The sequence below is a fragment of the Melanerpes formicivorus genome, unplaced genomic scaffold (genome assembly GCF_026170545.1).
Source record: "Melanerpes formicivorus ecotype bairdi unplaced genomic scaffold, bMelFor1.0.p_v2 SCAF_12, whole genome shotgun sequence".
Classification (NCBI taxonomy): domain Eukaryota; kingdom Metazoa; phylum Chordata; class Aves; order Piciformes; family Picidae; genus Melanerpes; species Melanerpes formicivorus.
This window is the reverse complement of record NW_027142364.1, coordinates 5478352-5497512: the sequence shown is the minus strand read 5'-3', so window position 1 is coordinate 5497512 and position 19161 is coordinate 5478352. Positions and strand designations below refer to the sequence as shown.

The following is a 19161-nucleotide window of genomic DNA, read 5'->3' as shown; positions in this document are numbered from 1 at the left end:
TCTGCCACTCTGCTTTGTTAAGACCTCACTTGCAGTACTGTGTCCAGTTCTGGGGACAAGAGAGACATGAACCTGATGGATCTGGTCCAGGGGAGGGCCACAAAGATGTCCAGAGGGCTGGAGCACCTCTCATGTATATACAGGCTGAAAGAATTGGGGCTGCTCCTCTTGGGGAAGAGAAGGTTCTGGGGAGACCTTGTAACTACATTTCAAAATCTGAAGGGGACCTATTGGATGTCGGGGAAGAACAGTTTAGAAGGGTTTGTAGTGTTGGGATGAGGGGCAATGGTTTGAAACTATAGGGCATGGCAGCTTTAGGAAGAAATTCTTTACAAGAGTGGTAAAATATTGGCACAAGTTGCCCAGGGATGTGGTTGAGACCCTGTCCCTGGAGACATTCAAAATCAAACTCAATGTGGCCCTGGGCAGCCTGATCTACTTGGAGGTGTGCCTGCTGACTGCAGGGGGGTTAGACAAGATGACCTTTGAGGGTCCCTTCCAACCCAGTGCAATCTGTGAACCTGTGTCTTCTTAAATAATACGGCTGTGGTTGTAATGCATTAGCTAGTAAGGTTCAAAAGGTGCTGCAATAAACAAGCTTGTTACTTTGCTGTAGGTAGTAACCAGTTTCAGAAATATGCAGAATTCAAGTATTTTTGTAAGTATTTCCCCTTATCCATACAACCCTCCCCTTTTCATTAAAACATGAGCCATTTGTTTTATGAAGAATGTTGGTTTATCCCTCTACAAGCAGCAAAAGACATTCTTTTTTTTTTTTTTATATCTTGGAGAATGTTAGCTTTTTATGTCATCATTTTGAATCCCATTTTCACATTGTGTGAATACCAGGCTCCTTGTTCCTCTCCCTTTCCTAGATAGCAATGGTAGGACATCCTGGAAAGCTTCAATCTAGTTTAGAGCCACGGGTAAAGTAATTGTTAAAGCCTACCATGGATTCTGCTAAGGTATTATAGGAAAGGGCAGGAATAATGCATTTGAGAAACAGTCTCCTTTTGAAATCATGTGGTTGGGTATTATAAATCAGAACAAAATAAGATTTAGGAAGGAACCCATCTTTAGAGCAAAGTGGATAATCTCTAATTTTTAACAAAAACCACCTCAGTTTTTCCAACATAGATAGTTATATATATGTATATTCAAAGTGTATAGCTGCAAATTCTGAGGTTATAATATGTGCAGTAATTGAAGTTATTAAAATAATGTGTTGGTGCAAGACCAATCTCTGACCTTAAGTTGTCTATACTCTTAAAGTATTCTATGCTCTGTCTTTTCACTGCTGTAGATGGTCTCACCCTGGTCTGATCTCTTCAGGATTATCTGTCCTATCCACTGTTCCTTGTGCCTCCAACTTAATTGTTGCAAATTCAAGTTTGGGGTTTTGGTTTGTTTTTTCCAGAGTTGATAGACAATTTTAGTGATTAGTGGAAATCAGCCTTCAGCTACTTTTGTAAGCACCTCTCACATTCTGTTTCGATGAAACCCTCAAACAAAAATCTGTGGATAGAAAACATTGAAGTTGGTTCCCTATATTGCATTTACCAAATATGTGAGAGCAACATCTGAGAAAGTTTTCAGCTTGTGCTGGGCTGACAGTTGCTTGCAGTGGAGGTCAGAGCCTTTCAGCGGTCTGCCGCTCTCCAATCACTGTTCAAACTGCTGCAAAGGCTGCTAGTTGAGCGTCCATTTAGCAGTAAATGTTCGTCTTACTTTTGCTCCACTGAACTCAGTGAAAAAAAAAACCAACCATTCTTTAATGGAATAGAAACAGGCTATGACCTCAATACTCAAATCAAAAATTGATCTTTCAGTGCATTTTTTTTGCAGTCTGTTGCTTTAGATCCTATCTATCTATATATATATCCCTTAATAAATTCACTACCCTAGGTTAGAATCCAGACCTGGCTGAACAGCTGAATAAGAACTGAAATTCAATTGCTTTAAGATTCTGGTGGGTTGAAATACTCATTTCTCATATGTGCAGGTTTCCATAGCATGTTTCTGTAGTGAGAAATCCAGGTGCATTATTCCTTTTATGCATTTGACTCTCAGCTCTGCATTATGTCATGCAGTAAGGCATAGTGTGAAACAGCCCAGTGCAGTGTAGGAACGTAAAGCAATCACATCCTGCAATTCAGGGCAGGGAAGTCCTGTGGGTATTTATAGCAGATGTTAACCTCCTGACCTCCTGGCCTCTCTTTACTCTGGAGCTGAATGAAATCTCATGTGCTCTCTGGAGCTCTTTCTGCCAGACGAGGGAGCTGACTCTTCAGACAAAAGATGGGACAAAAGGAATGGTATTCAGGCTGGCTGCACTCTCTGTAGTGTAGATTCTCACTGTATATGTCATTGACTTAAGTTTCCTGACTGCATTCAGATGTGGAAAAGTATAAAGGGTTACCAGGCATTTGAGTGAGAGCAATACAAAGGATTAGCTATCAGAAACCTCTGGGGCTGTCTTTGACTCCTTTGGCCTGGCTTTTGAGATTTGGCTTTTAAATTGTAATTGTGCAGAGGTGATAAATCTAGGTGATAATCCTAGTTTAAAAAAACCTGCTTTGCCATCACTTGCATGACAGCCTAATCCAAAATACAGCAGTATTTCTCTAATGGTGAATGTTTTCTTTATCCAAGCTTACAATTACAAATCCTCATTTAGACTTAACAGAAGATTACTACTGGAAAAAAAAAAAGAGAAGAAAAAAAAAGGCAAGTGACCTTAGCTTTTTATACTCCAACTGGCTGCCTCTATTTCTTTATGGATTCTGTATATGAAAATAACTGCACTCAGTGTCTCTTTCATTATATTTAATAAATTATGACTGATAACCCTTACATAAATTATATGGCATTCCTTGCTATTACCGTATAAATTGCCTCAACATTTTTTTGTGTGCTATCAGAGATTTCTGACTGCTTCCTTATGAAGCACTGCTGAGGGTGATCAGTCAAGGAGTTGCACGATAGTGATGGGACTTCACAGTGGTGAACTGACATAATTCTTCTGAAATTGTCCCAGCTAAATATCTGTCTAGTCATTTTTGGCACAGTAAGACCATTTCAGAGAAGCATTTTTCATCTGAGCCTGGAACTTGTACCACTTAGAGAGGGATGAACTCAAAGCACAATCAAATTCAGTAATTACTTATTCTTTGCTCTGTTGTCTGTCCTTGAGTTTTCCCTAGAGAAGGGTAAAATCAAGCCTTTTGGATTCTGGGAGGGTGGGGAAAGTTAGCAGTTGGTGTTCTTAAAGACTTAAACACTGAGGAAAAAGGTGGCCTTTGATTAAATTAGAACATGACATTACAGACTTAAATTTAAAGCCCTTTGCTGGTTTTAACCAACCAAACCAAACCACACACACACAAAAAACCCCCAAACCAACTAACATTTCTGCAGATGATTCAAACCTTGCTCTGTAAGGTTTTGTGAGGAATTAAGTGGAAATGTAGTCAGTTTCATACTAACTTGTTCCCTTTGAACACAGGTACATCCCCTTGTTCCTGCATTTTGATCTGTTCTACTTATAATGACTGGGCTTTCTATGTGTTTGTAAAATATAAGCCAGAATTCTGCCAGTTTCTGTGCAAGAAAACACTGAGACTTCACCTTTTTTAGAAACAGTAGTGCTTTCTATGTAGGAATTGCTGACATCTTGAAATTAGTGTCCTTTGAAAGCAAATGAGAAGTTTTTAAATATTAAAAACACGGAGAAGAACATCTTTAGGAATATCAGAACATCTTTAAGAACATCAGAACAAAATGTCAATGGGAGCAAACCTCTTATTTAAAGCTAACAAAACTACTTTGTATTAGCATTTTGAAACAATGACTTTTATTTCAATCTTTCTTATAAAAAAAATTTGCAGCATTGTTTACATTGTGGCTTACAATTTCATTTTGTTGTGGGGTTGTTTTTTTTTTTGGTTGGGGGTTGGTTGGTTGGTTGGTTGGTGATTTTTGTGGCTTTTTTGGCATGTGTGTAAGATTTTCACATGAAGCATTTCAAGATGCTTTACCAGAGACCAAAAAGCAACAGGATATGAGCCCAGGTTCCAGGAGTCTGGGCACAGAGCCTAGAGTATCTGGATGTGTATAAATTTAGGCATATAAAGAGACAAGTGCAGGTAGACACTGAGGTAGAGCTTTCTTTCATCTCCTGGTGTGAGAGACATGCAGCTTTATAACTTTATTTCATAAATATGCATTCACTTAAAAAAGAAACTCATTTTAGCCCTTTGCTTTAGATTAAATTCTAGTGGCAAGATTGAGGCATGTGCAATTTGCCTTTCACACACAAGCCAGATGGTGCCTAGGAAAAAGAGAAAATCATTGAAATAAATTATTATTGTGAGTTAATCTCTTGCTTGACTTCATTAGGTAGTTTTGTAGAGGAAAGCATATGAAATCTGCTAATTCTCTGAACCTGTGGTAAAGAGTTTAATGAAGCCAGGCAATGACACAGGTGTACCATATTCTTATGACAGTGTTTAGAGTGGGGTTATAGTTTTTCCTTTTACTTCTGACACAAACAGTTTTTTGCTGAATTCTAATGAAAGTTTGGAAGAATTATGTTCTGTAAGAGAAAGACAAGAGTAGCCATAGAACATTGATTTGATTTCAATAGTATTAACAACCTTCTTGATCTGTGATTTTCTTCTGGCAATGCAAAAAATTAAGAATCAAAAGATTATTTGTGATTAAATTTTGTAACTGAAAGGAATCCAGGCAATACATTCCCATTTTAAAGTGGTTGCAATTGTAAATAGAGAAGTAATAATTATTTTTCCAGGACTTCTTGGCCTATTTAATCAACTTGCTACCATTAGGGAAAAGATTTCATTTTTTTTCATTTGCACTTTTCTTTATCTCTTATGTCTTTATCACGTGATTAATGCTAAATATGCAGCTTACTCCTCCTTAGAGAAAAGCAATATTGATTTCATTCACAGAATAATTTGATTTCCATCAATATTTTAACTTCAATAGATTCAGAATTTTTCCTAAGTAACAGAAAGAAATGCTACTTAAAAGAAACAAAGCTTTGTTCCTACTGAATCAGGAAGTACTACATATTTCACTTTCATAGCAGAATTGACTGCAGTATCACAATTACTATGGACCAGACTTTAAATTTATGCCAGAATTTATAAGAAGGTATGATAGTTAATGTATGACAATTAGACGTCTTTTAAGCATTGTGTTTTTTCCAGATGAGTGGTAAAATGCTTCAGCTAATCTGAAGATGTAAGAAACAGCATATAGATTGTAGAAAAATAATGTGTTAAGCTCTTCAGTTACTCTCTGCTGTAAAGAGCATCTAATTGTTTAAATTCTTAAGTATGTGCTACTGAAATCTTCATTGGCAATTATTTCTTTCTGAAGATGAATTTGACATGGATTGCAGTCAATACTTCATTAGCAGGATGATACAAATATAGGTAAGCATAACATAGGTGAGATAATTGACAGTTTCAAGTTTGGACTGGTGATGTAGCCTTACAAGCCTGCATCTCTTTAGTAGCTTGGACCACTACATTCTGTGCTGGGTTAGGAACTGGCTGGAGGGCCCAGCCCAGAGAGTGGTGGTGAATGGTGCCACATCCAGCTGGCGGCCAGTCACCAGTGGCGTCCCCCAGGGATCAGTGCTGGGCCCCATCCTCTCTAACATCTTCATTGGTGATCTGGATGAGGGGGTCGAGTCAGTCATCAGCAAGTTTGCAGATGACACTTAGGAGCCGATGTTAGTCAGTTAGAGGGTAGAAAGGCTCTGCAGAGGGACCTTGACAGACTGGACAGATGGGCAGAGTCCAATGGGATGGCATTCAACAAGTCCAAGTGCCGAGTGCTGCACTTTGGCTACGGCAATCCCATGCACAGCTACAGGCTGGGGTCGGAGTGGCTGGAGAGCTCCCAAACAGAGAGGGACCTGGGGGTGCTGAACGACAGCTGCCCAAACACGAGCCAGCAGTGTGCCCAGGTGGCCAAGAGGGCCAATGGCATCCTGGCCTGCATTAGGAATAGTGTGGCCAGCAGGAGCAGGGAGGTCATTGTGCCCCAGTACTCTGCTTTGGTTAGGCCACACCTTGAGTACTGTGTCCAGTTCTGGGCCCCTCAGTTTAAGAAGGACATTGAAACACTTGAACGTGTCCAGAGAAGGGCAACAAGGCTGGTGAGAGGCCTTGAACACAAGCCCTATGAGGAGAGGCTGAGGGAGCTGGGATTGTTTAGCCTGGAGAAGAGGAGGCTCAGGGGTGACCTCATTGCCCTCTACAACTACCTGAAAGGTGGTTGTAGCCGGGAAGGGGTTGGTCTCTTCTCCCAGGCAACCAGCACCAGAACAAGGGGACACGGTCTCAAGCTGCGCCAGGGGAGATTTAGACTCAAGGTGAGGAGGAAGTTCTTCAGCGAGCCAGTCATTCAACATTGGAATGGGCTACCCAGGGAGGTAGTTAAGTCACCGTCCCCGGAGGCATTCAGGAGGAGATTGGACGTGGCACTTGGTGCCAAGGTCTAGTCATGGGATCTATGTTGATAGGTTGGACTCGATGATCCCCAAGGTCTCTTCCAACCTTAGTTATACTGTGATACTGTGATGAGATATTGCATGATAGTCAATGACGCCTGAGTAATTTTGACCATCTAGGAGTATTCTCCACAGGAAAGGAGGCACAGGGCATGACAGACTTGCAGTGCTGAAGCACAGCTCTGAATTAAAAGATTTCCTTTTAGGTATAATTCTTCCTAAGTAAGTAATTTTTACAGGTCAGCTTTGCTACATTCCTAAAATCTTTGACCATATAGGTTTTGAGTTTTTTCCTTCCTTTCTGTTGCACAAAGAAGATTCTTTCTACCCCAGCAGTCTTATCCTGGGAAGAATATTCCCTATTAATCAAATCTTTCTAAATTTAAATCAACCTGTTTGACGTTTGTTTTCCTTTAGAGTCATGAACGAAAACTGTAATCAATACTACAAAAAAAAGTGTCACATCCTGCCAGGTGAATCATCATGCCATCTCAGTCTGTGGAGCTTCAGAGATAAACTTAGGGGAAATCTGAATTTGAGAAGCTACATAATGTCAAAAGAAGGGAAAAAACCCTACCCTCTCTTGCTTTGTGAAAACTGTACAAAATCTCTGCTCTTGTAGTCCAGACACTAAGTGGCTTTCTAAAAGAATGAGGGAAGAGAACCAATTTTACTCTTAGGAAGGGAACCAATTTTACTCTTATACTCCAAATATTCTGTGCCTGTAGATTATAAGGTGATTGATTTCTTAATATTTCATTTGCCAAGATGTTTGACAGACATGCCCAGATTCACATCATGTCTCCTTGAATGTTTTATTCCATGAGAACTTATCAGCAATTTCTGTCTGTAAAATGTATTAGGTATGTCTGTTAATACTCTGACAGCTAATAAGTTCTCAGTTGGTTCAGGAACCAGAAGTATTTGTTCATGTTTGAAGATTAATAATAGGTCAAGTTTGTCTTTTAAAAGAAAAAGGAATCTTTCTCTCCCCAGTTTATTCCTATTTCTAAACATAATTCACTCCTTGATGTGTGATAGTTGTAAAGTTTTGCTTCAAAATATGATTTTAAAGAGTTCTTAGACTCGCAAAACAAGATTTTGGAAATTGCTGCAAAGGTTTAGTAACTGAATAAATTTAACCTCAGTTTAGCAGCTGATTGTTTTTTAGATGGTAAATGTGCACCTTGTTGCAGCACATTTGGAGAGGTGATGTGCCCATGGTGATACAATTCCCTGCTGCTCTCGGGCTACTTGGTACAGGGAGTGTCTCCCCTCACTAGGTCACACACCAAGCCATTGGAGACTCAGCTGCTGCCAGGGAGGAATGAATGCTGATGCGCTCTAAACAAAATGGGGGAAATGCTATCTACAGGCAAGTCTGCTTTACTCACCTCTCTACCTATCTAGGTGTTTGATTTTATCCATTTACTTTTATGAATGTGGGCACCTATACATTTCACTGGATCCAAGTATTTTTGTCTGTATGTATTCTGTTTATACATACACATATACTTTGATTCAGAGTACCTAGTAATAAGGTAGTGTGAATTTTGCCATTCCTGAATCTATAATCAAGTTGCTGTTATATTGACACAATAATTTACTAAATCACTTGCCAGTCTTTAAATTGGTTAATCATTAAGTACTCCTAAAATGCAACCTTTGATTTACCTCATACTATGAATACATTTCAAACTGTTGCTAAATCAAAACTATGCCTAAGATATTAATCTACAACAATGCCCTCAGGAAGTGGCACAAAGCTTTACACAGGGTGAACTGATCTCTGCAAACATCCTTGGTGCAGTGGCTGATGACCTTGTGGTACGGGAGCAAGGCTGCAGACAGCTACAATGCCCATAGACACTGCTTGGCTGCAGCAAGACATTTTGTTTTATCCCCCTGGCCTTAGACCTGGGTCATAAACTGTGGTGTTCCCAGCTGCCACATATTGTCTGTATGACCAAGTCATGGTCTGAGGCTGAGGAGCAAGGGTACAAGGGCACTGTTCTCTCCTTTGAGTAATCCCTGAGATGGTTTATGCACACATGCCTGCTTCCCTTGTGGCACAGAGCTGGAGACCTGTGATGTTGTTACAATTCATTAATGCCTGTTAAAGGAGACTCACAACTTGAGAACATCAATATTAAATGCTACTCAAAAAATTAGGTACTGCCTTGAGCAAGAGGAGCTTACCTTGGCGCCAGGAGCTGTTGTACAAAGATAAGTTCTCACTAGACTTTTGTTTTAAAAAAAGACAAGACTTTTTACAACTCATTGTATTTTCAGCAAAAAGTTGTGACGAGGAGGGCTGAGGAATGATCTAAAGCAAAGACAAGTACTACCTGTTAGTGGTAGATCTACAGAGGTTTACACCTTCCTTCTGCCAATTTGTCATAGCAAATAAATTATCTACTCTTTTTTGCTACAGAATGAGGTGAAATTTTGAGAAATAGACTGAACTTGGTCAGGCAGGGTAAGGAGTTACATAGAGAAGGTAGGGAGGGCATCTTTGAGAACAGCAATGAAAAGGTTAATTGATGTATATTTGTGAAAATGGTGGTTGATAAGATTGTGGTTTATCAGCCTGATTTAAGATGATGCATTACATTTTAAAATGGCAGTGTTAAATGAGGGTGATGAGACATGAGTCTCCTTCTGATGTCTGTTGGATCATGCATCTGGTCTCCCTGCATCCATTTCTGTATTTCATTTTCATAAACAATAAGCATTAAAAAAGAAAAATTCTTAAAAATATCTGTGACCATTGGAGATTTGAGAACAAGATGTGGTTGATATGATATAAAATAATTGTCAAGTGTAATGTTGCCCAGGAACAGATCTTATATTCTGCTAGCAGATCAACCCATTTCTACATATCTTCAGAATTGGGGACTGAGAGTGGTTCCCCTTCGGATATCTCTGAGCAGATAAGATGGAGCAGCTCTGGAAATTAGGTAAAAACTTCTTGCTCCCTGTATGCAGTCCATATTCAAATAGAGGATCAGTGAGTTTAAGCAAGTGTTTGATATGAATGAAAAGTAGCTAGATTCTTTCAACCAGGCACGTAATCCTCTTCAAAACTTTTTCACTGCATTTTTAATGTCATTTGCCTCCTCGCCCACTTTGCTGTAAGATGAGATGGCTCAACAGATTCACGTCCTTTCTAAGTGTCCATCTCCTGATTTCTACACCTTAAATCCTGTTCTTTCTGTTTCATTTCTGCTCTGGCTCTTTTAATCTCTCCCTGCTGTCTTAGTCTTCAAAACTGCTGTCATGTCTCTTTTACCAACTGCAGCTCCCATCTTCTGTCAGATTTCCTGAACTAGTAGAAAGAGCTAAACTCACCTCTGTCTGTTAACTGAAATTGGCTCAAAAGATGAATTGACTCCATTTTCATTGACAGGAGTAGATTATTAAACATAATTATATAGAATTGCAATCCAGGAGATATGAATTTATTCAGAAACATGAAATCTTCTGACATTTAATGAAATAGTTGCATATTGTTCACCTCCAAATCAGCTTTTCTTTCATTAGGTTGTAAGACACTGATTTTGTACTCCTCTGTGTGTTGTTATTCCTATGCAAAACAAAGCATAAAACTATCACCAGAATGAAATGTGTGTTAATTTGAGTCATATCTATCAGAAAAACAAATGTTTCCTCTTGATGATTGAAATAATTGACTGTGCTAAAATGAATATTCACAGGTAAGTGATAGCTGCTGGTGGATGTTCGGTTCAATTATGGCCCTTAAACAGGACACCAAGAGACAAAACTGGGTTTAACAGGGCAAAAGATATGAGAAGGAGGGCACTAGCTAACATAGGTGTGGGGGTTTGTTTGTTTGTTTGTTTGTTTTTTGCTAATTAAGGTTTATGTTTGGAAATTTTGTGCAGCTCCTCTTTCCCAAGCCAGGGTTCTGCACTTCATAACGAGTTCAGACCAAAACTAAGACCTGTGCCTATCACTGTTGCAGAACTATCTAATACGTGATTTTTATATGTTTTTATTCCTTTCTCAGAGCAAGGGTTTGCCTGTAATAATGTTTATCTCCTATTTAATTGAAAAATATATTGGGGCCAGGAAAATGTAGCCTTGTGCTAAACAGTCATTTCCAGAGGTCAGCACGTTCTCCCAAAGGGAGGGTGTGTCCTCCAGAGATGAAGGTTGGTTGGGTTTTCTTGGCTCCCAGCAGAATTCTCTAAGCTGAACAGATCAAAGGGTAGAAATGGAGCTAAGAGATTCTGCTGTTGAGCAACTGATGGATGGCTTTGGTCCCCTACAAAAAAGCAGCCCTTCAGAGAGCACGGCAGGGAATTCATTCCAGTACAGTGTGAAAATCCGACAGCATTATGGCATGAATGGCCCTTTTACAGTCGTGGGATCTAAAATAAAACCTACAGCTGTGCAGCCAGGAACTTCACTGTATAGCAGCAAGAAACACAGGACAATCCAGGGCACTGTTCCACACCAGGCTTAATCCAGTCTGACTGCAGACTCTCACCCGTATCTCTCTCCTCCAAATAAATTACTTTCCCATCGGATCAGTGAGTCATATTCCAGGCACAGAGTGAATTACTAAATCTAATATGAGGAAAGGGTGAGGAACACGTCAATGGAGTTAAAAGGGGAAAAGGACAGAATTAAACCATCACTTTTGGCAGCGACACACAGTTTGATGAAATTAAGCACAACGTGAAGCTGTGCCTCCAGAGAGCTTGGGTGAATTGGAGGTGGTTTAGAAAAAATTAATAAATTATTTGAAGCCTCTTGCTATGAGGAGTAAGTTGGGATTGTGATGTAGTTCTACCAAGGAGAGAAACATTTTGTGATGATTTTATGAAGAATAAGTTTTCTGGAAAAATTCTCATTTTTCCAGAACTTTTTTTTTTTTTTTTTTTCTTTTTTCCCCAGAACTTTTATTTTTCCAGTCATTGTAGTTCAAATCTTTCCTGTTCAAACAGTTTAGAATAGAATAGAATAGAATAGAATAGAATAGAATAGAATAGAATAGAATAGACCAGACCAGGTTGGAAAAGACCTTTGAGATCATCGAGTCCAACCTATCACCCAACACCATCTAATCAACTAAACCATGGCACAAAGTGCCTCATCCAGTCTCTTCCTAAACATCTCCGGTGACTCCACCTCCTCCCGGGGCAGCCCATTCCAATGGCCAATCACTCCGTGAATAACTTCTTCCTAACATCCAGCCTAAACTTCCCCTGGTGCAGCTTGAGACTGTGTCCTCTTGTTCTGGAGCTGGCCGCCCGGGAGAAGAGACCAACCCCCACCTGGCTACAACCTCTCTTCAGGTAGTTGTAGACAGCTTTCATTTCCTATCAGTTTAGCCTGACCCTGACATACATCAGCAACAACTCTTTCTGAATTTCCTCAAGCTGACTTTACTAATGGTGAATGTTAACTCATTTCGGTTGTAAACAGGCTGAAGCAGTAGTTCATACAATATTTAACATTCTGTCCACAGTCCTTTTCTTCATCTTCCTAATTCCTTATTTTTCCCTGCAATTCTTGCTCCCTGTCAGACCATCATTGTTTCATTTTTGTGCTATTTCTTCTCTTTTTTTTTCCACGCCACTGTAGGGTAGCAAGGGTCTTTATAATTCAAGGGTTTTTTTTTTCCTGCAGAGGGACAGTGCAAACCATTTGAGGCTCATATCCATCTGGTGTGGCACACAGAGTATCTGACATTGGGGCAGGTTTGTAAGTAGAGCAGTGAGAGCAATTAGCATTTGAATTAAAGCTACCTGTGGATAACAACAGGTGATTACCCTATTTAACAGCTGTTAAGTGGTGTTATTTGCCAGCTATAGACCACAGGCTGAGTGAGTTGTATGCATACAAATGGGAGCTAGTATGCATACAAATGAACGACATTAATTAAATAATATACTTAAACCCCAATTATGATACGGAGATGTTGATTCAAAAGAGATAACCGGTACCAAAAGGAAGGGTTTTGGAAATGTTTTTGAATGCAGGACAGCGACGTGGTGAAGGTTAAAAAAAGTATGTTTTGGCAGTCGGTGTTTTGTTCTAGAAGCAGAAAGACAAAGCTTGCTATTTACACTGCTCCAGCTTCTGGCAAAAAAAGAAAAAATGGTAAGAAACTAAAGCACATGCGATTATTTTCTCCTTCTGTTTTATCTCCGCGTTTCCAACACGGCTTAATCAACCTCAATGTTCTCTGGAAAGTACAACATTGTTCCTGCTGTACATGCCCACTTGCCTCCTCGCATATGTGGGAGAAGCTGCTTTGCTAACTCACTCCCTTCTGTGCTGGGGGCGGATGAATGTCTTTTTTTGAACATTTGCTTAGCATATGGCTGTGCAACATCCTCTTAAATCCATGTGGGGTCTGTACCATGGTACTGCTTCGCGTATTGCTGGAGAACATCTTACTGAGTCTGGCTGCACCTTTTTCAGTAGTCTCATTTGCTGGAAAGTTTTTTCCTGTGAACCTCTTCTCCAAGGGCATGAATTTCCAATGACCTTTTTAAAGGTTTCCCAAGGCATATGAAAGGAATCTATCCTCTGAGAGAGGCTGGTCAAGTTTTTGCTTTAAGTATTTTCTTGCACTCTAAATTAATTTATCCATCATGATTGGTCTCATTGCCTCTCCAGCGTTGCCTGAGTTTTGTTTAAGTGCAACTGTCACAAATTAGTAGATGAACTCAGCTTTTCCTCTGTGGCATAATAATCCATTCAGTGAATAAGTATTTCACTGAATAACTATGAACAGAGATGTCCAGTTCATATACAGACAGATGTAGGCATTCAGTGCTCCCTTCCAGAGCACTGGAATGCAAGGTAAATACTGCAGCTTAGGAGGGGTAGCTGTTGATTTTTATTAACAAGAGCTCTCTGATTAAGGCATTTACCATACTAGGTACTTGAACTGAAATTAGATGCCTATCAAGCTACTAATGCTTTCCAATTCTACTCTACATTCAACCAGAAAATTATTATGCTGACTATCTTGGTTAACTGGAATTTGTTGTGGGTCAGTGCTGCAAACATCTACTATTAAGAGGCTCATAATGACTTAAAGACATGTTAGTTAAAGCATCATACTTCAGTAATAGTTACCTTGTAGAAGGTTTGGACTGTTCACAGATAAGCCCTGTGCCATCAAAAAATTATTTGAATAAAGGTCAGTAAGAGTTGTGTAAACAAACACCTTCAAGTCTATCTTTTCTGTAGGGTTACCCAGGGATCATTATCTTAGTTGTGGTGACACCCATTCTTCTCCCCTGATATTAGGCCAGAGAGGAACTCCTTATCTGTGGGCTGGCTCTCATTAAACAGTGGAATATACCTGTTACTTATGCTTTTGATGTCAAGCAGGAAAATTGCATATTGTAGATAGTTTCCACTCACAAGTACCTTGAAAGGTTGCAGAAATTTGCTGCTGCCCAATCAGTGTTTTCTAAAAAGAGCAGTCCTAAAATAGTACCAAATACAACATTGGTACAGAGTCCTGTTCAGAATGTCCTAAACTTTTCTGCTAGCCAATCTTAGAATAGCTCTCTTTGTTGTATAACTACAGGACAATATGTGTGCAGTGCCCTTGCTACTAATGGCTGGGCGTCTTCAGTCCTTTCAAGATTAGCACGATAAGCATCCATTGTTGGGTGATGAGTATCTTCTTGGATGGACAGGAGATCTGGTGTAGAGAGAGCTTTAGTATAAAGGAAAGAGGTGCAAGACACCCTGGCCCCGGGAAAGCATTGCTAGAACCGGCCTCCATGGGGAGCGCATAGCACATGGCCATGCCCTCCTACAGTACACTGAGATCAGCTGAATTAATCTTGCCTTTCTGATGCCTTCTTCTAATCTATATCAGGCAGGATTACTTCACACAACACTAATCCAAAAGTTTCTATTTAAAAAAGAACCAGATAAAGTAAAAGTATATATAGAGAGAGCTCTCTCTATGTATATATATACATTAAAAAGACCTGTTTAAAGTGCAGAGGAGATAATGCAAAGAGGATAACAGTGTCGTCCTTACCAGTGACCAGCCTTAGCTCCAATATCTGGTGAATCACAGTGTCTGAAGTGAGAATTTGATTTTTTGATGCAGACCTAAGGTGTTTTCTGTCGAGGACAAAATATCATTTTACTTAAAGGCAGGAAACAAGGAAACCGTCAGATTCACTCTGGTAGATAACAAAATTATTTGAACTCATTTTTAAGGGCATAGGATTTGTACCAGCACGACTGATAATAGCTCTTAATGAAGACTATAGTTTATGTAATCCACACATCACCATGACCTGCAGAATTAATTCATAAGCTCAGTTTTTACTTAATTATGACATTGAGTTGCAAAGGAAATTACAGTATGCCATAAATATTTTGATTTGCTCTCTGGTTTTGTGTTTGGTAATGATGTACCAATGTATCATGCCCCAAATGTAGAAAATGCAAATGCATGTTAACTAACAGGTTACTAATTTATGAAAGAAATATGACACTTGTGGTACTTTATTGGAGCCACAATTTTTTTTTTTTTTAAGGTTTTTGATTATTATTATTGTGGCTTAAACTGCTAATAAATAAAAGATGAAAGAAACTTCATCTAATTACGCTACTGTGTTGCAATGCCAGCACTATTGATAGAACAGCTATTAACTACACTGTAATGAATGCTCACTTGTCAGAGCTTTGGAAGCTGCTATCCCATGATTTTAATGTGTTATTGCTTTTCTCATCTTTTTGTTTTTAAACGCTCCTTAATATTAGTCATATTTAGGTTCAGTTGCTTCCAATCTTTTGCAGCAAAAAAAAAGAAATGTAGGTAGGTTTTCATTAGGTAAAATTTACCATTCTTATCAGTTTAAAAAGTGAATAAAATAAACCTTATTAAGCCACTGGGGTTTTTTCTTCTCCCCTTCTCCCTCCCTCTCAATACTTATAATAAATAATTCTTGCAATAAATAAACTAAAGTTTGCTAGTAAATAATAAAGTATATGCATTAGACTGTGCTCTTTTCAGAATAGAGACACATTCTGCAATGTGCAGATGCCCAGGGGTAATATTTAATTAACCCACTCAGTTATAAATTCATGTAGACTTTTTTTTTTTAAATCATAATAAAACCCACAGTAGAAAATGCCTCAGAAAATTTCCTTTCTCAGACACTAGCTAATATTAATTTACCAATTGCTTAATCATAAAACCGTTGCTAATAGAGATGGCTAAGGGATCACATAGCCTTTGAAGTTTTCTTATGTTCATTTGCTGCTGGTCTGTGTTATCAAGCAAGTTGTCCAAACTTATAGATTAGTTCTAGATGGATATTAGTGCTCAAGTCTCATCTCTACTACAAACCCTTCCTTACCCTTCTTTTCTCATTCTGCACATGATGCCTTGCACTTATTCTGCTCAAATGTCCCCATCAGTGAGATAATTGCTATTGATACTCAGATTAGGTATGGTCGTCTGTGTAGATCTTGGGCAAAAGAGGTAACTTGGCATACTTCTCCTAGGTAACAAGTGATAGGACAAAAGGAAACATCCTTGGGGGAAGTTTAGGCTGGACACCAGGAGAAATTTCTTCCCTGAAAGGGTTGTCAAAGCCTGAAACAGGCTGCCCAGAGTAGTGGTGAAGTCACTGCCCCTGGAGGGGTTTAAAAGCTGTATAGATGTGATGCTGAAGGTCATGGTTGAGTAGTGGACCTGGCAGTGTTGGATTAATGTTTGTACTCAATGATCTTAAAAGTTTTTTCTAGCCTAACCAGTTCTATGATTCTATGATTTGGTGGTGTATTTCTGACGTGCAGGACTACACCAAACTCATTGCTGTAATTTATGATTATTCATTGAATAGTGTGAGCTAGTCATGCTCACATGATGTGTAACTGTTGACTTTTACAACGGTAGGTTTACATGGGAATGAGGTAGAGAGAGATCTCTTTTGTCCAACTGTGACTTCCCTGGACTCCTTGGAGTCCACTGTTTAAATAAAATCTACTCCAAACTGGGCAAAGTGCACTTCGTGCACCTCCGAGAATCCCCAAACCATTAGTTTTTGTGGTTCAGTGACTACCTGAATGAATTATTTTCAACTGATTTGGCACATCTTCAAAGGAACAGATGGTTCCCTCTTTACTGCAAAAACAATAACTGCAGCAACAACAAAATAATCTGTGATCCTGCTTGGAAATTCTTTAAATACAAGGGAGAGCTCAATGACCATCTTACATTCCTGACAATTACCTCAAGGAAGAAAGATATTTCTAAAGGAAATCACATTATAATTTACTAAACAAAGTATTGCATCCATGGAACAGTTGTCTGAGGTTGAGAGGAGCCTAAACTGTTATGCATGAGTTTCTAATAGGACTTCCCCAGCAATACAGCAGCTGGTAAGAGAGAGATTATGAAAATATGATGTTCAGAGACTTTTTTTTTTTTTTTTTTTTACTGAAGCTAAAAATAAATCAGAGAAGAAGAAAATGGGAACTAAGCGCAGAGAAGCACAAATGAAGTGATTAGAAATATGCAGCAAAAGCAGAAGAGATTTCAAATTTCCAATAGCCAAAACCTGTCCAGGCTGCTACCCATTTTCTTTTAGAGAGTGTTTTTTAAGGGTCATGGTCTAGGAGTGCTTGCTAGAATCCAGTATCCACTGCATTTTTGGAATGGGATTCTCCTGAATTTGCCTTTTAGTTGTATAATATTTCAGCACAGGAAAAGCAACATAACAGACAAGGTAATTTTCTTCAATTATTGAAATACTGTTTTGCAAGTTTTAAGAGTAATATAAAAAAGTGGATAAGTGGCATTCACTAAGAAGAAGACTTTCTCCTGCACAGACTGTCAAAAAGTAGTGTGAAATCTGATTTTTTATTTTTATTTTTTAAAGTAAAAACCTAAGGAAATTCTCCAGGACACTAGGATGTATTACAGAAAAGAGACTCTCCTGCATATAAGACCGATCTCAAAAGTCAGTTTTCTGTCTTTTGCAGGCTGTTCTAATCACTGAGATTAGAATTCTCTGCTACAGAAGAACTATTTGGGGAGCTGCTTTAGCTGAGGCAGTGCTTAAACATTTAGTTGCTGTGCCTTTGGCTTTTCAGCTGTTCCAGCCTCTGCTGTCCCTTCTGTTCATCTGGTGAATATGGTGGGGAGAGGATCCTGCTTAAAATCAGTATGCTGCAGACTTAGTCTTCTGGTCATTTTTCAGCTAAATTAGCTTCCTGATCCATTGCATGGATCTGATGAAGAGGCTGCTGCTGCATGGGGTTGTAGTAAGTCCTAATGAGCACAGACTGTAATCTAGTTCTGTGACGGAGTAAATGAACATCAAGATATGGCTGGCATGAACAAATCTATTTCCCTTCTCAGGACTTGGGGAGAACTGGTCTCTGTGAAGGAAATCTCTGTGTGAGACCAATAGATACACAATTGCACTGACAGGAGACCTTCATGGGAAGTGGTTGAGACGTCAAGGTGGTTCTCTGGGTTAGATTATTCCTACAAGCAGGCTGACAGGTTTGCAATTCCAGCAACCTGGCAATATCCTCAGGAAAGCACTTCTGTGGTAATGTGCTCTGTTCACTTACTAAGGTACAGTATTTTACCGAGGGGCTCAAGGGCCCTGAACATCTGGCAGGGGGCGAACAGGTGGAATCCAGCTGTGACCACATTTGCTCTTGCACTTCATGGATTATACTAAATCCCACAAGATGCTCCTTAAATTCCCTGTGAAAAGCACTTTAGTTGTAGGTTAATGCAGTGCCCTCAGTCTGTAACCTGCGTCCTTGCTTGGTGAGGGGTTCATTTTCTGTTTACACAGTGGAAGAATAACAAGGAAATGAGGGAGCATCCTTAGGTTCTAAATAATGATATTTGTGAAGGATACACAACAAGCTTGACTGCACCTTCGCCACTGATCTGACTGACTCCTGGAAGTTGCTTTACCTTGATGCGCTGTGATCGTTGTCAGAGTGCCTACAGGATATTTACAGGGGTATATCTTTTCTCTATGTGACAAAAAATTATGGTAGCAATCAGCAAAAAGCCTGTGGCATGATTACAGGCAGAGGCAGTTTTAAAAAAAGGTGTTTTCTCTGTAGCACAGGGTAATTTTATTTTTCTTAAGTGCTCTTTAAACATTCCCTACATTCAAATATTTCTACAGGGGGAGGGAAAAAAAAAAATCATTCTCTAAGAAAAAGACTCAGTCTGTTCTTAGTGAAATCAATGCAGCTCATCTGTTTACATGATTCTAAGTAGGATATGTTGGGTAAAATACTTTAGTTCTCTTAGCGGCTAGGCTATCAAATGATAAGAATTCTTTTTCATAATTAGTTCACATTTAACTACTCTGTCATGAGGTCTACATTTAATCTTCAGAATTTATTTTGTGCTGGATTACTGAGGAAAGACTAAAAGCATTAAGTGCACCTGACTTGAGCAAAAAGGCTTTTCCACTACATAATAAATATGGTGATACAAAATGAAGCGTCTGTTTCCCCCCCCGCCTCCTTTTATATTCAGTGGCTGGCAGTTCCTAGGTTTCTTATTCTGTATCTATTTTCCGTCATTTTTCTCATGTCTCTAAATGAGTTGTAAC

General features: G+C 39.2%; 1 long non-coding RNA gene across 3 annotated transcripts in view; it reads left to right on the top strand.

The window, feature by feature from the left end:
* LOC137444403 (uncharacterized) overlaps positions 1-19161 on the top strand; it is a 78118-nt gene that overhangs the window by 44754 nt on the left and 14203 nt on the right. The window lies entirely within an intron of this gene.